This window comes from Mauremys mutica, chromosome 23, assembly GCF_020497125.1.
Source record: "Mauremys mutica isolate MM-2020 ecotype Southern chromosome 23, ASM2049712v1, whole genome shotgun sequence".
Lineage (NCBI taxonomy): Eukaryota > Metazoa > Chordata > Testudines > Geoemydidae > Mauremys > Mauremys mutica.
Window position 1 is genome coordinate 3,384,476 of NC_059094.1, and position 19,626 is coordinate 3,404,101.

General features: G+C 46.0%; 1 protein-coding gene across 1 annotated transcript in view; it reads left to right on the forward strand.

The window, feature by feature from the left end:
• The first annotated feature begins 292 nt into the window (after positions 1 to 292).
• Positions 293 to 19,626, forward strand: part of EYA3 (EYA transcriptional coactivator and phosphatase 3) — a 139,925-nt gene continuing 120,591 nt past the window's right edge. Inside the window, exon 1 of the mRNA XM_044997652.1 lies at positions 293 to 492. The gene's annotated coding sequence lies outside the window, so the exon portion shown is untranslated. The remainder of the gene's footprint in view (positions 493 to 19,626) is intronic.

Genomic DNA, 19,626 nt, shown 5'->3' on the forward strand with positions numbered 1-19,626 from the left:
CGAGCCCCCCCCCGGAGCCTGCGCGCCAAACCGCGCCCTCGCCGCCCCGCTGCTGCGAGCATTCCCGGCCCGCCCGGCCCCGCGCCTCGGCAGGCTGACGAGCCGGCACTGAGCAGCGCCTGGGTGACACCTCGTGGGCCGGACTGGTCCCTGCAGGGCACCTACAGCGGGCTCAGGGCGAGGCGCCGCTTTCATGGCACTAACCCAGCTGCCCCGCGCTCCCCGGAACTCGCCCCGGCTCCACAGGCTGACCCGGCCTGACCGGCCCAGCCCCCCCCCGCCCGCATCCGCGCTGAGGATGAAGAAAGAACCGGCCGAGCCGGGCCGCTCCCAACTCCACCCCAGCGTCACTTCCGGCTGAGCGGGGTTCTGCTTCCGGGTTACGCTGCCCTGGCTGGGCTCCGAGCTGAAGTGTTCCTTGCACCGACCCGCCGCTGCCATGTCCCCCACGGGACGCATTGCCGGGGCCGGCTCCGGAGCTGCCGCCTCACGGTAAGAGGCTGCTCCGCTGGCCTCTGCAGGCGCCTTCTCGCGAGAGCCAGGGACCCCCGCCATAGCAGCCCCCCCGGACGAGAGCGCCTCACGCGTGGATATGCCCGGCCCCTTCCCGGGACCGGCACGGCGGGAACGGAGCGGCCCCTGTCACCGTGCCGCCCACTGCGCTGCTGCCACTTCACCCCGCCAGGCCGCCGCGCTGGGTCTGGGGCCCGGAGCCGGCTCTCCCGTGGGGCCGCGGCTGGGGTGGGAGTGTGGTAGCTGAGCTTAGGAGACGGTGGGCTTGTGGTCACTGTAGTGCCTGACTAAGGGCTGGCTGGGGGAGGGGGGAGACCCCTGAGCGAGCCGTACAAATTAATGTGAAGGGTTCATTCGTGTACAGCCTCAGTGAAACGGTCACTGCCTATAAATGTGCCAATTTCCCTGCCGAGTCCTTCCATCCAACTCCAATAGCCTCTAAACATGGACTTATTTTCTGTGCCTGTGGCTAGCACTGTTTCTGCAGCATGAAAGCCTATAGAGCATTAACCATATTGTGATGTATTGTCTGAAGTCTAAATACGGGTTCCAGATTGTTAAGAAAGCGTGTCCTTATGGACAGTTAAATGAAAACCTCTTCTCTGTATGCAGCTACAGTAAAAGAAATAAGATGTTAGGGTGCATAAGAAGGGGATGGAGAATTAAAGACAATATGTAATGCCATTATATAAATCAGTTTTACACCCTCAGCTGGACACTATGTGCTGTATTGGTCATGCCATCTCAGAAAGAATGTTGTAGAATTAAAGGGATTTTAATTCACTCTTCTTTTATGGTGACTTCTTTCTGTAGCTGCACAGGAATCCTAATTTTCACTATCGGGGAAAAGTTTGCTGTTCTGCTGACATTATGTAGCTGTGGCCTTTCCTTTCCTTAAAATCATATAATTGTGAATACCATTGTGCTCTTTTGTGATGAGATTTTGATTGCTTACAGTATATTTTCACAAATTTTTAAATAGACCTTAATGCTTCTTGTCACTTAAGATTTTAGGAGTGAGCACTCATTTATGGCTTAGATGGTTTAAACTTAATGTGAAATTGGACTTTGAAATGGTCACTGGCCCATCAGCCTAGAATTGTGTGTTTTGCATTTTGTGGTACGGAGTGTAGCAAGTCCTAGATATTGGCTGACCATAATTCTCAGTCTTGATTCATTTACCATCTGTAAACATTTTTAACCTTTAAATGTCTAGTTGTAGGATAACTTTTGGATTGGGCTGTATATAAAAAAGTATCTGTATTTTGCAGAGTGTGTGGTAATAGGATTTGTGGAAGAATCTCCATGATAAGCTGACATAGTGTTTCTTAGCTTTCATGTGCCACATGCTGAGCTTATTGGTGTAAATAGTGGGCCCCCCAAACAGCTGATGACCGTCCTGGATTTATGGTGAGCTTATCTGGGTCAGGACCCAGAGACACAGAGGAAGGCTGGTTAAGGCAGATTGGAATGTTTTTGTTTGATGGTCAGATCTAATCATTAAGATAAAGTGGTCCCAAAATGTTGTTCTTCTTGGGTATTGAGGTGTGCTAGAAATGTATACAGTACATTGATGTCAAAGGGATATTGGCAAGTCAAAATTGCCCCTGAATTAATATTTGGAAAAATTCAACCTGATACCAATAGATTTTTTTTTCATGCTTTGCAGTGCTAGGCTAGTGTAGGAGAATTTGAATGTGAAATTGTCTAAAAACTACTTTAATTGTTCCACCTGAGAGAAATGGAAAAAGTAAATGACATTAAAGGTGTAACACTAATTAGATTTTTAACATTTTCAGTTTTAATCTTTGTAAATTTGTAAAAATGATACTTAAGATGACTGCCTCTTTAATATGCCAAATGAGGGTGTAAGTATTATTCAAACCATGAGGTGGTTTGAAATAGTGTCAAGCTTTGCTATAACAGATCTTTATTGTGGGGAGAGACTACTTAAGGGAACGCTCTTTTCCTAAGCCCATAAACTCTAGAGTTAGCAGCAGAGACTGCTAATTTTTATTTAGTACCACTGTGGGCAGTGCACGTCTGAGATAAATGACGATGTTCCTGCCCAAGGACTAACAGTCTGAAGCCCTGATCCCACTAGCTAATCCGTACAGACTCGTGTGTCCATGTGGATGAGGTCAGTGGGGCTCTAAATGAGCATAAAGATCTATCACTAGAGATCAGCTTGCAGTATCACGACCCAGGTTACTACATAATGTGATGATGCATTATAGTGATCAATAAGGAGGTGGGGGAAAAAGAGGACAAAGATTACAGCAGTATCTACTTTGTCTAGTAATACATTCATGTACCTCATGGGTTTGTAAATTGGATACTTCCATTATAAGATCAAGAGTAAGGTTTTATAGATCTCACAGAAGGGGTTTGTTTTAAGGAGAGTCTTGAGAAAGAAGATGAGGCATGGTGAGCTGGGTGTGAACAGCAGCAAGGAAAAAGGCCACGAGGTGACACTGGGAAATGCAACTAGGGAGGTGGCTCATTGTGTGCTTTGAGGGGTAAAATCTTTTCAGTGGGAAGTGCTGAATTGTGAAGGGCTTTGAAGGTAAAGGTCAGGTCAGGAGTTCAAATTTAAAAGATATAAAGGTGTGGGGAAGCCAAAGCTAGATATGCTAGATGTGGTCAGAGCATCAGGCAAGGTACCTTTTTTTTCCTCTCTCTTTTTTAACAGTAGCATTTTGTGGGTTTGGAGAGTCTAGAGCAGTGGTTCTCAAACTGGGGTTTGTGAAATGTTATAGGGGGATCTGGGGGTGTGTGTGGAAATTCCCTAATGGCGGACAGAGCGGTCCCTAGGGACAGGACCAGCAGACTGGAGCCCCTGGACTTCCAAGATCTAAGCAGATCAAAGCAAGCATGTCTGTCACACTGAGGAGATTTAAACTTCAAGGCTCCTTATAAAAAATGGAAAGGGAGTTGGATTTTTTTTTGCTGTTTTTAAAATTAAATAGGCAGCTAGTATTGTTTTTAAAATTATGATGAAGAACAAGTTTAAGCTTTGTCGTAACATGTGTTGTTTGCCTGGACTGCTCAAGACCTGAATGCTTGTGTAGGAGGAACTCTTTGAGTTGGCTTCTTAGATACCTTCATGCTGTTTCACATCTGATACTCCTTGATGAAACACGGGAGCCTTGTCTTATAAAAGGCTTATTCAAAGTGATATAAGCTACGAAAGTGAGATCTTGGAAGAGTGTTGCCATTTTCATAATATAATAAAAATACTGTAATGATAAATAATTAATAATAGTGTGTAATAAGCATGTTATAAAAACAAATTTTATATTCCCAAGATCATTGCTTTTATAATTTATACTCAGATAAAGGAGAAAATCCCTGGAAATATTCATTTTTAGGAGGGGGATTACGAGACTTGACATTTTAATGAAAGGAGTTCACAGGTTGTTAAAGTTTGGGAACCATTGGTATAAAGGCAGGGAGGTGATGGCCAGTTTGACTACTGCACTATCCTGATGTAAACTTCCGTTTTCCATCCACACTCTGACACCACCTACAATGCAGCTATCCATTTTTAATACAGAAACTTACAGCATATTGAGAACTTGGAATGCAGTATGTACTGTGGGAAAGGGCTTAATCAGTGTGTTCAGAATTATTGTTTATGATATCTGGATGTATTTGGCACAGTTCAGGGCTAGCTGCACCATATCCTTTACAGTATTAAGCTGGGTATTGTGAAATTTGTAACGTGGCTGATTTAACCTGCATTAGGCAAAAACTTGGTGTATAGGATTGTCAGAGTTTTTTTCTCTATATAAATAGGGGCACCCTCTCTTCAGGTGTTTCCTGCACTCACAGCTATAATGCCTTCTGCACTGGCCTCTGGTCTCCTAGTCCTGGAGCACCTGGCCCTTACAACCTCTCCAACTTCCCTCTTGTAGGATTTTATACAGCAGCTGGTGTTGATCAGCTGCTCTCACCAAATAGTCCTGTAAGTATACTTGGGTCTCCCACAGTCTCTGCTGATTTTCCAGTATCTGTCCCCATATAGCATGGACCTGTCCCTGTTTCTTATGATCTCCTGTCTGTGAGAGTAGCACCTCCGGCATCAACTCTGAAGGGGATAACTTCCTTCAGCAAAAGAAGTCTGTACTGTAGGAATTGCCATCTCTCTTTCCCTTAGGGGTTCTTTCTTTGTTATGGCCCCTTTGTCAAGTTTCGACTTCCTTTCAGTCTCTAAGCCCTAACCTTGGGGTGCTCATCATGCACAGTCTGTCACTGATCCCTTTTGTCAGGGATGACTATCATGCCCACATTCACCACCAATTGTGATGGGGTCGTCTACACTGCCAGATGGTGCCGCCTCCTGGTGATTCTGGGTATTAGCTCTGTGAAGCTGACGCCCCTTCCTGCGGTTGCACTTTGTCATTGTCTCTTTCTCACTCTGTGCCCTCTTTTTCACTGCGGGAGCTGCAGCTTCCTCTTCGGGATTTCACTGTCTGGTTACTCAGCAATTTCCCCTTCCAGGTTGGTCGTTTATGGTTCTCTCCAGAAGCAGCATCAGGCAGCCCTCACACCTGCTGCCCTGACTGTGTCGTTCCCGCAGTGACGCCGACAGGCCTCGTATCCACTACCCTTAGTAATACCTGTTGGCAGGGAAACCCAGGCCCACTCTTTACTCTGGGGGCCAGCCCGGGGCCCTGTAGTAAACAGTTAAGGTCTGCATCTACCCCAACCTTACTGTTCTTACCCCTGGACTCCTTCATACCATGCTGCTTCTCCCCTACTTCAGGCAGAGGGACTGCAGGCTCCTTACACTGTTGCGGGCCTCCTGGCTTTATAGAATCCATTCCTGTCCCCTCACAGGTGAGCTTCCTTCTAATTAGCTCCCTCCACACAGCCTAAAGCTCCCCAGTTTGCAGCTTAATTGGCTGATTTGGCCCACTGGGTCTAATTCAGCTTTTGCAGGGCCAGTGTGGGGATTACACCCCATCACAAATATCTTCTCCAGCTATAATCTGAGTCCATGTTTACGCTTGAAAGCTTTATCAGTAGCATTTTTGTCTACATACAGCTCTCTGCATTGCAGTACTGCTAGAGCACATGCGCGCTTGACTGCCTTTGCTAGTGCCACATGTCCTCACTGAGAGTGGTTGTATCATCAGAAGATAGTATGGGGCACTGTGGGTAGGCAACCCAGTGTTCCTGTGCCACTGTCCAGTGTGTTTTCTTGTGGGAGGTTTTTGGAGTGCATTGGGGGATACCAGTACTCCTCTCAGGGAATTGTGGTAGCTTGGGGTGAAACACCCACAATTCCCTTTGATATAGTAATCTTCTCTTTTTGTGCCATTTATAAAATTCCCAAAGTTCCTCTCTTACATCCCAAAATCTGTTCTTCCTCATGCTACTTTTCAGTCTTTTTGCCATCTTGCTGGCAGAAGCATGGCTGCTGAACAGATCAGTGGAGTTCTCATGTCTGTTTTAGAGACTGGGCACCAAATTCTTCTGTGTTTGTGGCACTTGAACAGCTACCACAGTGCCAGCCATGCAGCAACGAAAATGAGAATACCAAGGAAGGCGTGGATGATGCAGATAGTGACTGACAACTGCCGGCTGCTGCAGGCATTCTCCGACCTGGTACATGCAGTGGAGTGGTATTTCTGGGTCTGTGAGATGAGCACCAAGTGGTGGAATCAGATCGTGATGCAAATCTGGGATGATCAGCCATGGATGCAAATTTTTCACATGTGGAAGGCCACATTCCTAAAGTTGTGCAATGACCTTTCTCCAGTCCTCCAGTGCAGAGATACCAAAATGAGAGCAGCTTTTGACAGTGGAAAAGTGGGTGACGATCGCACCCTAGAATCTTGCCATCCCAGACCGCTGTTGATCTGTGGAAATCAGTTTGATGTTGAAAAATCTACAGTAGGGCTGTCATCATCTAAATGTGCAAAGCCATTTAGCACATCCTGCTGCCAAGGACTGTGACTCAATCTGGGCAATGTTTAGGAAATAATTCTATGCAGTGGGTTTCCCAAACTGTGGTGAGATGATAGGACACATATCCCCATTCTGACACCCCGCCACACCTTGTTTTTGAGACTATAAATAGAAGGGGTACTTCTCCATGGTTATGCAAGCGTTGGTGGATCACCAGGGATGTTTCAGTGACGTGAACATTGGGTGGTCATGGAAGGTGCATTGTGCTTACATCTTTAGAAGTATAGGACTTCTTGAAAAGCTGCAAGCAAGGACATTTTCCCCTGACTGATATATTAACATTGGTGGGGTTGCAGTGCCAACCGTGATTCTCAGTGACCCAGCTTACTGTTTGCTTCCCTGAGTCAGAAACCGTGCAGCGGGAACCCGGATGGCAGCAAGGAAAGATCTAACTACCACGTGAGCAGGTGCAGGATGATGACTGTTGAATGTGCATTTAGTAGATTGAAAGGACGTTGGAGGTGCCTCATGATTAGGCTGGATCTCTGTGAGCCAAATTTTCCTATTGTTGTATGTTGTATTTTACATAATACTTGTGAAGCAAAGGGAGAAATGTTACCAGTGAGGTGGAAAGGAGTGTCTGCTGATCTTTAACAGCCAGCCACAAGGGCAACTATCAGAGTGCATCCATGCTGTCAGGCTGTTCACAGGTGCTGCATGGGAGCCCTTAAAAGAACTCTAACATTGTGCCGTAGTATTGCAGCATGCTGCTTTGCTGTTGTGACACTTTGTAAGTAAATTGTACTTTGCTTGTATATGAATTTTAATAAGTGTAAATGCTTGTTGTAACTCTGGTGGGAGGGGTGCGGATGATGTCACGTGCCTGATTTGTAATACAGTAAATAAATCATGATTTTTACTAAAAACAATTTTATTGAGCAGTAATAAATAATGAAAGAACTTCTTAAAAACATTTTAAATAACTTAAAAGCTAAATGTAAGGTGCTGATTACTCCTGAACGAATCCCAGGTCAGTGTATATATAATAAAAGCAGCTCTTCTTTGTAATGTTCCTTTTTTACCTACAAGCAGTTTCAATTGTTTGCAATTGTCTCTGAGGGTTTTCCATTGATAGCTTTGCAATGGAGCAAGGCTAGACAGTTGAGCCTTGCGTTACATCACCGCCTAACCAGGGCAGCGTGACAACTCTGTCCTGCTGCAGTGAGCCATCACCAAAACATTGTATCCACTGGTGACTAACTTTTACTCCGAGTCCATAAAGTATACTTTCAGAATAAATATATTATTTCTTATATATTTCCTGTATGCACATCTCACAAAAAATATGAATCTTGAGAAGTCATGAAGTTTCTTTAGATTCCTAACATGTAACTCTTTATGGATAAATATTCTGCAGGATATGTTTGGTGAAGTGAGTTTGTCAGGTCTGAGATGAGAGTTGTTTTAAAGAACAGAGGACCCTTTGCCAAGAGGTCTCTGTGTCACAGCTTCCTTCTTCTGGGTCTCGTGAGGTGTCCACTGTCACTTGTGGAGTGGTGATGGGGTCCCCGCAAAGTATGGCATCCAGTGCCTCAGAGAAGTGGCAAGTATGGAGGCCAGTCCCAGATTTTCTTTTGGCCTCTGTGTTTTGGCAGTAGCCCAGCAACACCCACTCTTAGGCTCCTCTCCCTTCTGAACAGAGAATTTCCAGGCTGCACAGTTCCCTGCCTTCATTGTGGATTTCCCAGCACAGATAGGTTGCCCAAGGACACCTGCTTGCTTTCTCTTCAGAGACAGGCAGGTGTCATTTCTGCAGTTACAGGTTGCTACACAGTTCTTTCTGTGCAAGCTTGCTTATTCTTGAAGTGAAAAGCATTAGAGAGAAAATGTATTAAAACAACAGAAGAACCTACACACATGCTACTAAGCTTACCAGAATTACCTCAACCCCTAACATGGATTCTGGCAGGAGCAGTCCTTCAGTACACCACCCAAGAGGATTCCTTATGGTTACTGGTTCATCACAGCTTCAGCTCAGAACAAGCACCCAGTCCTACCTTAAGGTTGGGGCCCTCTGTGGACCAGGGAAATTCTCTGTTTGCTGGATCAGAAACAAGGCCAAGAGCCAGTTTTAAACAAGGCTATTTATCCAGAAGCCTTTCCTTTGTCTGTTGGTCCTTGGAGAATCCAGTCTGAGGAAGTATATGTACTTTTCCAGGAGGAGGCTTCTCTGGAGATGTGACCACCTTAGGAACGTAAGAGCGGCCATACTGGGTCAGACCAATAGTCCATCTAGTGTAGTATCCTGTCTTCCGACAGTTGCCAATGCCAGGTGCTTCAGAGGTAAAGAACAGAACAGGCAATCATTGAGTGATCCATCCCCTGGTGTTCACTCCCAGCATCTGGCAGTCAGAGGCTTAGGGACATACAGAGCATGGTGTTGCGTCCCTGCCCATCCTGGCTAATAGCCATTGATGGACCTATCCTCCATGCATTTATCTAGTTCTTTTTATCCCTTTTCCAGATTGTTTATGAATATGTTGAACAGCACTGGTCCCAGTACAGACACCTGGGGGACACCACTATTTATCTCTCTCCATTCCGAAAACTGGCCCTTTATTCCTACCCTTTCTTTTCTATCTTTTAAACAGTTACTGATCCATGAGAGAACCTTTCCTCTTATCCCATGACTGCTTACTTTGCTTAAGAGCCTTTGGTAAGGGACCTTGTCAAAGGCTTTCTGAAAGTCCAAGTACACTATATCCATTGGAGCACCGTTGTCCACATGTTTGTTGACACCCTCAGGCATGATTTCCCTTTACAATAGCTATGTTGATTCTTCCCCAACAAATCATGTTCATCTGTGTCTCTGATAATTCTGTTCTTTACTATCATTTCAATCGATTTGCCTGATACTGAAATTAGGTTTACCAACCTGTAATTCCCAGGATTGCCTCCAGAATTATTTAAAAAATTGGTGTCACATTAGCTATCCTCCAGTCATCTGGTACAGAAGCTGATTTAAATGATAGGTTACATACCACAGTTAGTAGTTCTGCAATTTGAGTTCCTTCATAACTCTTGGATGAATACCTTCTGGTCCTAGTGACTTATTACTGTTTAATTTATCAATTTGTTCCAAAGCTGCCTCTTAATGACAACTCAATCTGGGACAGTTCCTCAGATTTGTCACCTAAAAAGAATGGCTCTGGTATGGGAATCTCCCTCACATCTTCTGCAGTGAATATTGATGCAAATAATTCATTTAGTTTCTCCATAGTGGCCTTATCTTCCTTGAGTGCTCCTTTAGCACCTCAATCATCCACTGGCTCCACAGATTGTTTAGCAAGCTTCCTGCTTCTGATGCACTTAAAAAAAAAATTGCTGTTATTTTTTGAGTCTTTGGCTAGTTGCTGTATGTGGCCTACCTAATTATTATTTTACACTTGGCTTGCCAGAGTTTATACTCCTTTCTATTTTTCTCAGTAGGAAAGAAGCCTTTTTGCCTCTAACTGCTTCCTTTACTTTGTGGTTTATCCATGGTGGCACTTTTTTTGGTCCTATTGTGTTTTTTAAGGGGTATACATTTAATTTGAGCCTCTATTATGGTGCTTTTAAAAAGTTTCCATGCAGCTTGCATACATTTCACTTTTGGGACTGTACCTTTTAATTTCTGTTTAACTAGCTTCCTCATTTTTGTGTAGTTCCCCTTTCTGAAATGAAATGCCCCTGTTGTTCTCCTATTTACTTGTCACATGGAAGTACATACAATAATGCATATACAACTGTATTTTAATACAGTGAACTTCAAAGATATTTAAAACAAATTCAGTAAGGTTTAACTTAATTCAATAAAAGCAGCAAAGAATCCTGTGGCACCTTATAGACTAACAGACGTTTTGCAGCATGAGCTTTCGTGGGTGAATACCCACTTCTTCGGATGCAAGCGGTGGAAATTTCCTGGGGCAGGTATATATAAGCAAGCAAGAAGCAAGCTAGAGATAACGAGGTTAGATCAATCAGGGTGGATGAGGCCCTGTTCTAGCAGTTGAGGTGTGAAAACCAAGGGAGGAGAAACTGGTTCTGTAATTGGCAAACCATTCACAGTCTTTGTTTAGTCCTGAGCTGATGGTGTCAAATTTGCAGATGAACTGGAGCTCAGCAGTTTCTCTTTGAAGTCTGGTCCTAAAGTTTTTTTGCTGTAGGATGGCCACCTTAAGATCTGCTATTGTGTGGCCAGGGAGGTTGAAGTGTTCTCCTACAGATTTTTGTATATTGCCATTCCTAATGTCTGATTTGTGTCCATTTATCCTTTTCCTTAGAGACTGTCCAGTTTGGCCGATGTACATAGCAGAGGGGCATTGCTGGCATATGATGGCATATGTTACATTGGTGGAAGTGCAGGTGAATGAACCGGTGATGTTGTGGCTGATCTGGTTTGGTCCTGTGATGGTGTTGCTGGTGTAGATATGTGGGCAGAGTTGGCATCGAGGTTTGTTGCATGGATTGGTTCCTGAGCTAGAGTTACTATGGTGTGGTGTGCAGTTGCTGGTGAGAATATGCTTCAGGTTGGCAGGTTGTCTGTGGGCGAGAACTGGTCTGCCACCCAAGGCCTGTGAAAGTGTGGGATCATTGTCCAGGATGGGTTGTAGATCCCTGATGATGCGTTGTAGGGGTTTTAGCTGGGGACTGTATGTGATGGCCAGTGGAGTCCTGTTGGTTTCTTTCTTGGGTTTGTCTTGCAGTAGGAGGCTTCTGGGTACACGTCTGGCTCTGTTGATCTGTTTCCTTATTTCCTCGTGTGGGTACTGTAGTCTTGAGAATGCTTGGTGGAGATTTTCTAGGTGTTGGTCTCTGTCTGTGGGGTTAGAGCAGATACGGTTGTACCTCAGTGCTTGGCTGTAGACAATGGATCTTGTGGTGTGTCTGGGATGGAAGCTGGAGGCATGAAGGTAGGCATAGCGGTCGGTAGATTTTCGGTATAGGGTGGTGTTGATGTGACCATCACTTATTTGCACCGTGGTGTCTAGGAAGTGGACCTCCCGTGTAGATTGGTCCAGGCTGAGGTTGATGGAGGGGTGGAAGCTGTTGAAATCGTGGTGGAATTTTTCCAGAGTCTCCTTCCCATGGGTCCAGATGATGAAGATGTCATCGATGTAGCGTAGGTAGAGAAGGGGCGTGAGTGGACGGGAGCTGAGGAAGCGTTGTTCCAGGTCGGCCATAAAAATATTGGCATATTGTGGGGCCATACGGGTGCCCATAGCGGTGCCACTGATCTGGAGATATATATTGTCAGCAAATTTGAAATAGTTGTGTGTGAGGATAAAGCCACAGAGCTCAGCAACCAGGTGTGCTGTGGCATCATCAGGGATACTGTTCCTGACAGCTTGTATTCCATCAGTATGTGGGATGTTTGTGTAGAGAGCCTCTACATCCATGGTGGCCAGGATGGTGTTTTCTGGAAGGTCACCAATGCATTGTAGTTTCCTCAGGAAATCAGTGGTGTCACGGAGATAGCTGGGAGTGCTGGTAGCATAGGGTCTGAGTAGAGAGTCTACATATCCAGACAGTCCTTCAGTGAGAGTTCCAATGCCCGAGATGATGGGGCGTCCAGGATTTCCGGGTTTGTGGATCTTGGGTAGTAGATAGAATAACCCTGGTCGGGGCTCTAAGGGTATGTTGGTATGTAAGGAGGCCGCCAGACAACTCTCCAATACTAAATTTTACAGGCTACTTCCCTCAGATCCCACTGAGGAATACACTAAGAAACTGCACCATCTACTCAGGACACTCCCTACACTAACACCAGAACTAATCAACATACCCTTAGAGCCCTGACCAGGGTTATTCTATCTACTACCCAAGATCCACAAACCCGGAAATCCTGGACGCCCCATCATCTCGGGCATTGGAACTCTCACTGAAGGACTGTCTGGATATGTAGACTCTCTACTCAGACCCTATGCTACCAGCACTCCCAGCTATCTCCGTGACACCACTGATTTCCTGAGGAAACTACAATGCATTGGTGACCTTCCAGAAAACACCATCCTGGCCACCATGGATGTAGAGGCTCTCTACACAAACATCCCACATACTGATGGAATACAAGCTGTCAGGAACAGTATCCCTGATGATGCCACAGCACACCTGGTTGCTGAGCTCTGTGGCTTTATCCTCACACACAACTATTTCAAATTTGCTGACAATATATATCTCCAGATCAGTGGCACCGCTATGGGCACCCGTATGGCCCCACAATATGCCAATATTTTTATGGCCGACCTGGAACAACGCTTCCTCAGCTCCCGTCCACTCACGCCCCTTCTCTACCTACGCTACATCGATGACATCTTCATCATCTGGACCCATGGGAAGGAGACTCTGGAAAAATTCCACCACGATTTCAATAGCTTCCACCCCTCCATCAACCTCAGCCTGGACCAATCTACACGGGAGGTCCACTTCCTAGACACCACGGTGCAAATAAGTGATGGTCACATCAACACCACCCTATACCGAAAACCTACCGACCGCTATGCCTACCTTCATGCCTCCAGCTTCCATCCCGGACACACCACAAGATCCATTGTCTACAGCCAAGCACTGAGGTACAACCGTATCTGCTCTAACCCCACAGACAGAGACCAACACCTAGAAAATCTCCACCAAGCATTCTCAAGACTACAGTACCCACACGAGGAAATAAGGAAACAGATCAACAGAGCCAGACGTGTACCCAGAAGCCTCCTACTGCAAGACAAACCCAAGAAAGAAACCAACAGGACTCCACTGGCCATCACATACAGTCCCCAGCTAAAACCCCTACAACGCATCATCAGGGATCTACAACCCATCCTGGACAATGATCCCACACTTTCACAGGCCTTGGGTGGCAGACCAGTTCTCGCCCACAGACAACCTGCCAACCTGAAGCATATTCTCACCAGCAACTGCACACCACACCATAGTAACTCTAGCTCAGGAACCAATCCATGCAACAAACCTCGATGCCAACTCTGCCCACATATCTACACCAGTGACACCATCACAGGACCTAACCAGATCAGCCACACCATCACCGGTTCATTCACCTGCACGTCCACCAATGTAATATATGCCATCATATGCCAGCAATGCCCCTCTGCTATGTACATCGGCCAAACTGGACAGTCTCTAAGGAAAAGGATAAATGGACACAAATCAGACATTAGGAATGGCAATATACAAAAATCTGTAGGAGAACACTTCAACCTCCCTGGCCACACAATAGCAGATCTTAAGGTGGCCATCCTACAGCAAAAAAACTTTAGGACCAGACTTCAAAGAGAAACTGCTGAGCTCCAGTTCATCTGCAAATTTGACACCATCAGCTCAGGACTAAACAAAGACTGTGAATGGCTTGCCAATTACAGAACCAGTTTCTCCTCCCTTGGTTTTCACACCTCAACTGCTAGAACAGGGCCTCATCCACCCTGATTGATCTAACCTCGTTATCTCTAGCTTGCTTCTTGCTTGCTTATATATACACACACCTGCCCCTGAAATTTCCACCGCTTGCATCCGAAGAAGTGGGTATTCACCCACGAAAGCTCATGCTGCAAAACGTCTGTTAGTCTATAAGGTGCCACAGGATTCTTTGCTGCTTCTGCAGAACCAGACTAACACGGCTACCCCTCTGATACTTAATTCAATAAAGTTCACTCAGGATATTGCAGGAAATTTTCAGTCTGTCACACTGCTCATCCCTCTTGTATCCCAACTGCGACATCTTCTCTGCAATGTCCAAATTATTTCTGAGGGTATTCCTCAGCTGGGCTTGCACTGCCTCTTCTCCCCACAGGCAGACACAAACCAAGACTTCTTTCCTGGACCAGGCAGCAGCACGTGGCTTTCCTGCAGCTTCAGATGGAGCCAGGTGGGCTATCGGGAAGAGAAACGTTGCAAAAAAACTCTGGGATTTTCAAAGGCTTCCTTCCAGTTAGTGGGCAGCAAAGAGCAGAACTGTGGCCAGAGCAGGGGGAGGGGCACTTGTGGGACTGTGCTGGAAGACTGTTTTTATGAATGCAGTGTCGACACAGGCATTTTATTGGTGGAACCGGGCTGGTAGGTGGCTTCTGTCATTTGGGGACGTGGCTTAATTTGATCAGAAAGTCAGAGTTTTACCAGTAGGACTCAGAATTGAGTATGGATGCTCACAAGGATGTGCCAAAATAAAGCATGTTTTACCAGTAAAACTTTGTAGTGTAGACCAGGCCTATGTCACCTTAGATGTCTTTTTAGTTGACAGAAACAGTATTTATTTATTTACTTATTTATTTTTTAAAAGCTCAGTGCTCCTCTTTCTACATTCAACTAAAAAACAAATTGAATTTTAGTTAAAACTGAGACTTGGCAGGCTGGTACATGCCATGTACTACAGCCATCCAGTGAGTAGGTCTTCTAAAAACCTTTTTTATTCAAGTTTGAAAAGTGACATTATCAGAAGCCAACTAGCTAGAGACCTGGGTATAAAAGTGACCTTCCAAGCAATGTTCAGGAACAGCACTCTGATAAGAATCTGAGCATCTGCAAGTGAGGACTGGTCTTCTTACCAGAGCATTACCTATAGCACTTGCTGGTGGGTCCTATGACTAGTAGGTTTAGGAGAGTATCAGAGGGGTAGCCGTGTTAGTCTGGATCTGTAAAAGCGGCAAAGAGTTCTGTGGCACCTTATAGACTAACAAACATATTGGAGCATGAGCTTTTGTGGGTGAATATCCACTTTGTCGGATGCATGTAGTGGAAATTTCCAGAGGCAGGTATAAATATGCAAGCAAAAATCAGGCTAGAGATAACGAGGTTAGTTCAGCCAGGGAGGATGAGGCCCTCTTCTAGCAGTTGAGGTGTGAACACCAAGGGAAGAGAAACTGCTTTTGTAGTTGGCTAGCCATTCACAGTCTTTGTTTAATCCTGAGCTGATGGTGTCAAATTTGCAGATGAACTGAAGCTCAGGTTTAGGAGACCCTTTTTTCACTTTCCTTCCATCTCTCTCCCTTTTTGTAATTTATTGGAGGAGTTATGGTCTAATTCAGGCCTGCACAACTCGTAAAGCAGGCTGGAAGGAGGTTACCCAGGCTGGAAGGAGGTTATTAGTGGAGTTCCTCAGGGATCAGTTTTGGGACAAATCTTATTTAATCTTTTTGTTACTGACCTTGGCACAAAAAGTGGGAATGTGCTAATAAAGTTTGCGGATGACACAAAGCTGGGAGGTATTGCTAACACAGAGAAGGACCGGAAGATCTGGATGACCTTGTAAACTGGAGTAATAGTAATAGGATGAAATTTAATAGTGAAAAGTGCAAGGTCATGCATTTAGGGATTAATAACAAGAATTTTAGTTATAAATTGGGGACACATCAGTTGGAAGTAACAGAGGAGGAGAAGGACCTCGGAGTATTGGTTGACCACAGGATGACTATGAGCCGCCAATGTGATATGGCATTAAAAAAGCTAATGCAGTTTTAGGATGCATCAGGCAAGGTATTTCCAGTAAAGATAAGGAGGTGTTAGTACCATTATACAAGGCACTGGTGAGACCTCATCTGGAATACTGTGTGCAGTTCTGGTCTCCCATGTTTAAGAAGGATGAATTCAAACTGGAACAGGTTCAGAGATGGGCTACTAGGATGATCCGAGGAATGGAAAACCTGTCTTATGAAAGGAGACTCAAAGAGCTTGGCTTGTTTAGCTTAACCAAAAGAAGGCTGACGGGAGATATGATTGCTCTCTATAAATATATCAAAGGAATAAATACCAAGGAGGGAGAGGAATTATTTTAGCTTAATACCAATGTGGACACAAGAACAAATGGATATAAACTGGACACTAGGAAGTTTAGACTTGAAATTAGACGAAGGTTTCTAACCATCAGAGGAGTGAAGTTCTGGAACAGCCTTCCAAGGAGAGTAGTGAGGGCAAAAGACACATCTGGCTTTAAGACTAAGCTTGATAAGTTTATGGAGGGGATGGTATGGTGGGATAGCCTAATTTTGGCAATTGATCTTTGATTATCAGCAGGTAAGTATGCCCAATGGTCTATGATGGGATGTTAGATGGGATGGGATCTGAGTTACTACAGAGAATTCTTTCCTGGGTGCTGGCTGGTGAGTCTTGCCCACATGCTCAGGGTTTATCTGATCATCATATTTGGGGTCGGGAAGGAATTTTCCTCCAGGGCAGATTGGCAGAGGCCCTGGAGGTTTTTCGCCTTCCTGTGCAGCATGGGGTATGGGTCACTTGCTGGAGGATTCTCTGCACCTTGAGGTCTTCAAACCACAATTTGAGGACTTCAGTAACTCAGACATAGGTTAGGGGTTTGTTATAGAAGTGGATGGGTGAGATTTTGTGGCCTGCATTGTGCAGGAGGTCAGACTAGATGATCATAATGGTCCCTTCTGACCTTAGTCTGAGTCTGAGGGCCATATTACTCCAAAGAAAATAGCTGAGGGCCGAACCCTTCCCTCCGCCCCCACAACCCCCTCCCCCCCCAGCGCCGCCCAGCCCCCCCCAAAACACTCTCTCCACCCCAGCGCTGCCCGGCCCTGCGGAAACACCGCCCCCCCGCCGAAACAGCGGTATTGAACCTTGGTAATATGTTATAGCTGGCCCCTAAGGTAGTACAATTAAGGTAAAAGAAAAATTTATTTTTCTAGAAGTAGAACAAGATCTTCCCCCACTTTGTAATCAATTGCCCTGTTGAATGAATGAGGTGTGAATGAGGAAGGCATGGAAGGCAGGCACCTCCAGACAGCTGCAACCCTTGGAGAGGGGCTGGGAGCTGGACCAAGGACAATCAAACTTGTCAAGTGGGCTGACTAGAGAAGAGCAGACATACTGATGGCCTCGGGGGTTAGAAGCAAGCACCTTCCTTTGGGAACACCCTCTTTGCAGCATTGGGACAACCCCCAGCCCAGAGAAAAGCAGCAAAAAGGACCAATTTTTATGAGAGACAAGATCAGTAGAACAGGTCAGCCACCAACTCACAACTCGCCTCCATCCCCTTCCCCCCCAAGTATAAAGCCACCCCGCCTGCTCGGCTCATCATCCCCTCCCACCCCTGGCTCTCCTGCTTACCCCTCGCCGCCCACTCACCTCCTCAGCCCCCCTCCCCCACCGCCGGCTGACCTGCCCCCCTGCCACTGCCCACCCGCTCAGCTCATCATCCCCCCCCGACCCCTGGTCCGCCTTCTCACCCCCTGCTGCCCGCTTGCCTCCTCAGCCCCCCTCCCCTGCTGCTGGCTCACCTGCCCCCCCCCCTGCCCACCCACTCAGCTCGTCATCTCCCCCCCCGCTCGCCTTCTCACCCTCCGCCGCCCGCTCGCCTCCTCATCCCCCTCTCCCCCGCCGCCAGCTCACCTGCCTGCCTGCAGCTGGCCTCTTAACTTCTGCTGCTGCCTTTGCCCCCTACCGCTGGCTCACCCTGGCTCCCCAGCCTGCCACTGGCCTGTTCACCACCCCACCCACCCCCACATCTGTACATCTCAGTAGTATTTCAAAGGGATGCCATTTTACCGCTCTGGGACCTTGAGCGGCTGATCTATATCCTTGTTCCAAATGTAGCTGCAGAAAGGTCTTTATGAACAGTGCTACTCGTACAAACTCAGCAGATTGCTTACTCACAGACCTACTAGTATGCCATTCAAAAAAAGTGCAAGGTCAAGCATTTAGGGATTAATAATAAGAATTACTTCCAACTGATGCATCCCCATCTTATAACAGTAACAGAGGAGGAGAAGGACCTCGGAGTATTGGTGGATCACAGGATGACTATGAGCCGCAAGTGTGATATGGCCGTGAAAAAAGCTAATGCGGTCTTGGGATGCATCAGGCAAGATATTTCCAGTAGAGATAAGAGGTGTTAGTACCGTTATACAAGGCACTGGTAAGACCTCATCTGGAATACTGTGTGCAGTTCTGGTCTCCCATGTTTAAGAAGGATGAATTCAAACTGGAACAGGTACAGAGAAGGACTACTAGGATGATCCGAGGAATGGAAAACTTGTCTTATGAAAGGAGACTCAGAGAGCTTGGCTTGTTTAGCCTAACCAAAAGAAAGCTGAGGGGAGATATGATTGCCCTCTAAATATATCAGAGGAATAAATACCAGGGAGGGAGAGGAATTATTTAAGCTCAGTACCAATGTGGACACAAGAACATATGTATAAAAACTGACCATCAGGAAGTTTAGACTTGAAATTAGACAAAGGTTTCTAACCATCAGAGGAGTGAAGTTCTGGAACAGCCTTCCAAGGGGAGTAGTGGGGGCAAAAGACACATCTGGCTTCAAGACTAAGCTTGATAAGTTTATGGAGGGGATGGTATAATGGGATAGCCTAATTTTGGCAATTAATTGGTCTTTGATTATCAGCAGGTAAGTATGCCCAATGGTCTATGATGGGATGTTAGATGGGATGGGATCTGAGTTACTACAGAGAATTCTTTTCTGGGTGTCTGGCTGGTGAGTCTTGCCCACATGCTCAGGGTTTAGCTGATCGCCATATTTGGAGTTGGGAAGGAATTTTCCTCCAGGGCAGATTGGCAAAGGCTCTGGGGGTTTTTCGCCTTCCTCTGCAGCGTGGGGCATGGGTCACTTGCTGGAAGATTCTCTGCATCTTGAAGTCTTTAAACCATGATTTGAGGACTTCAGTGGCTCAGACACAGGTTTGATACAGGAGTGGGTGGTTGAGATTCTGTGGCCTGCATTGTGCAGGAGGTCAGACTAGATGATCATAATGGTCCCTTCTGACCTTAAAGTCTATGATTCTGTGAAGAGTGATGCCAAGGTTGGTGCTGTGGGAAGAAAATGCCCACAAATGGCATAACAAACTGCTAATGTGGGTGAGGTCTAATTGCTGTGCTCCACTCCTGTTCTCATTCCCCAGCTCTCTTATCTTCTCCTCAGGGTCTTTACTCATCAGCCTCTCTGGCTAGGCCATGTAACTAAGCTACAGGCTGTATATCTAAAAGGTTACACAGTATTGTGGCTAAGCTTGTCCTCAGACAAGCCATCATCTTTTACCTCAATAGTTTAAACTTTAACTCAAAAGAAGACTTGAATGATTGTGCAAGGTCTACATCCTTTCTTGGGGATGTCCCAAACTTGATACAACACATGGGTACAGAAGATGGCCTCTCCATCCCATTGGAGCTGTAAAC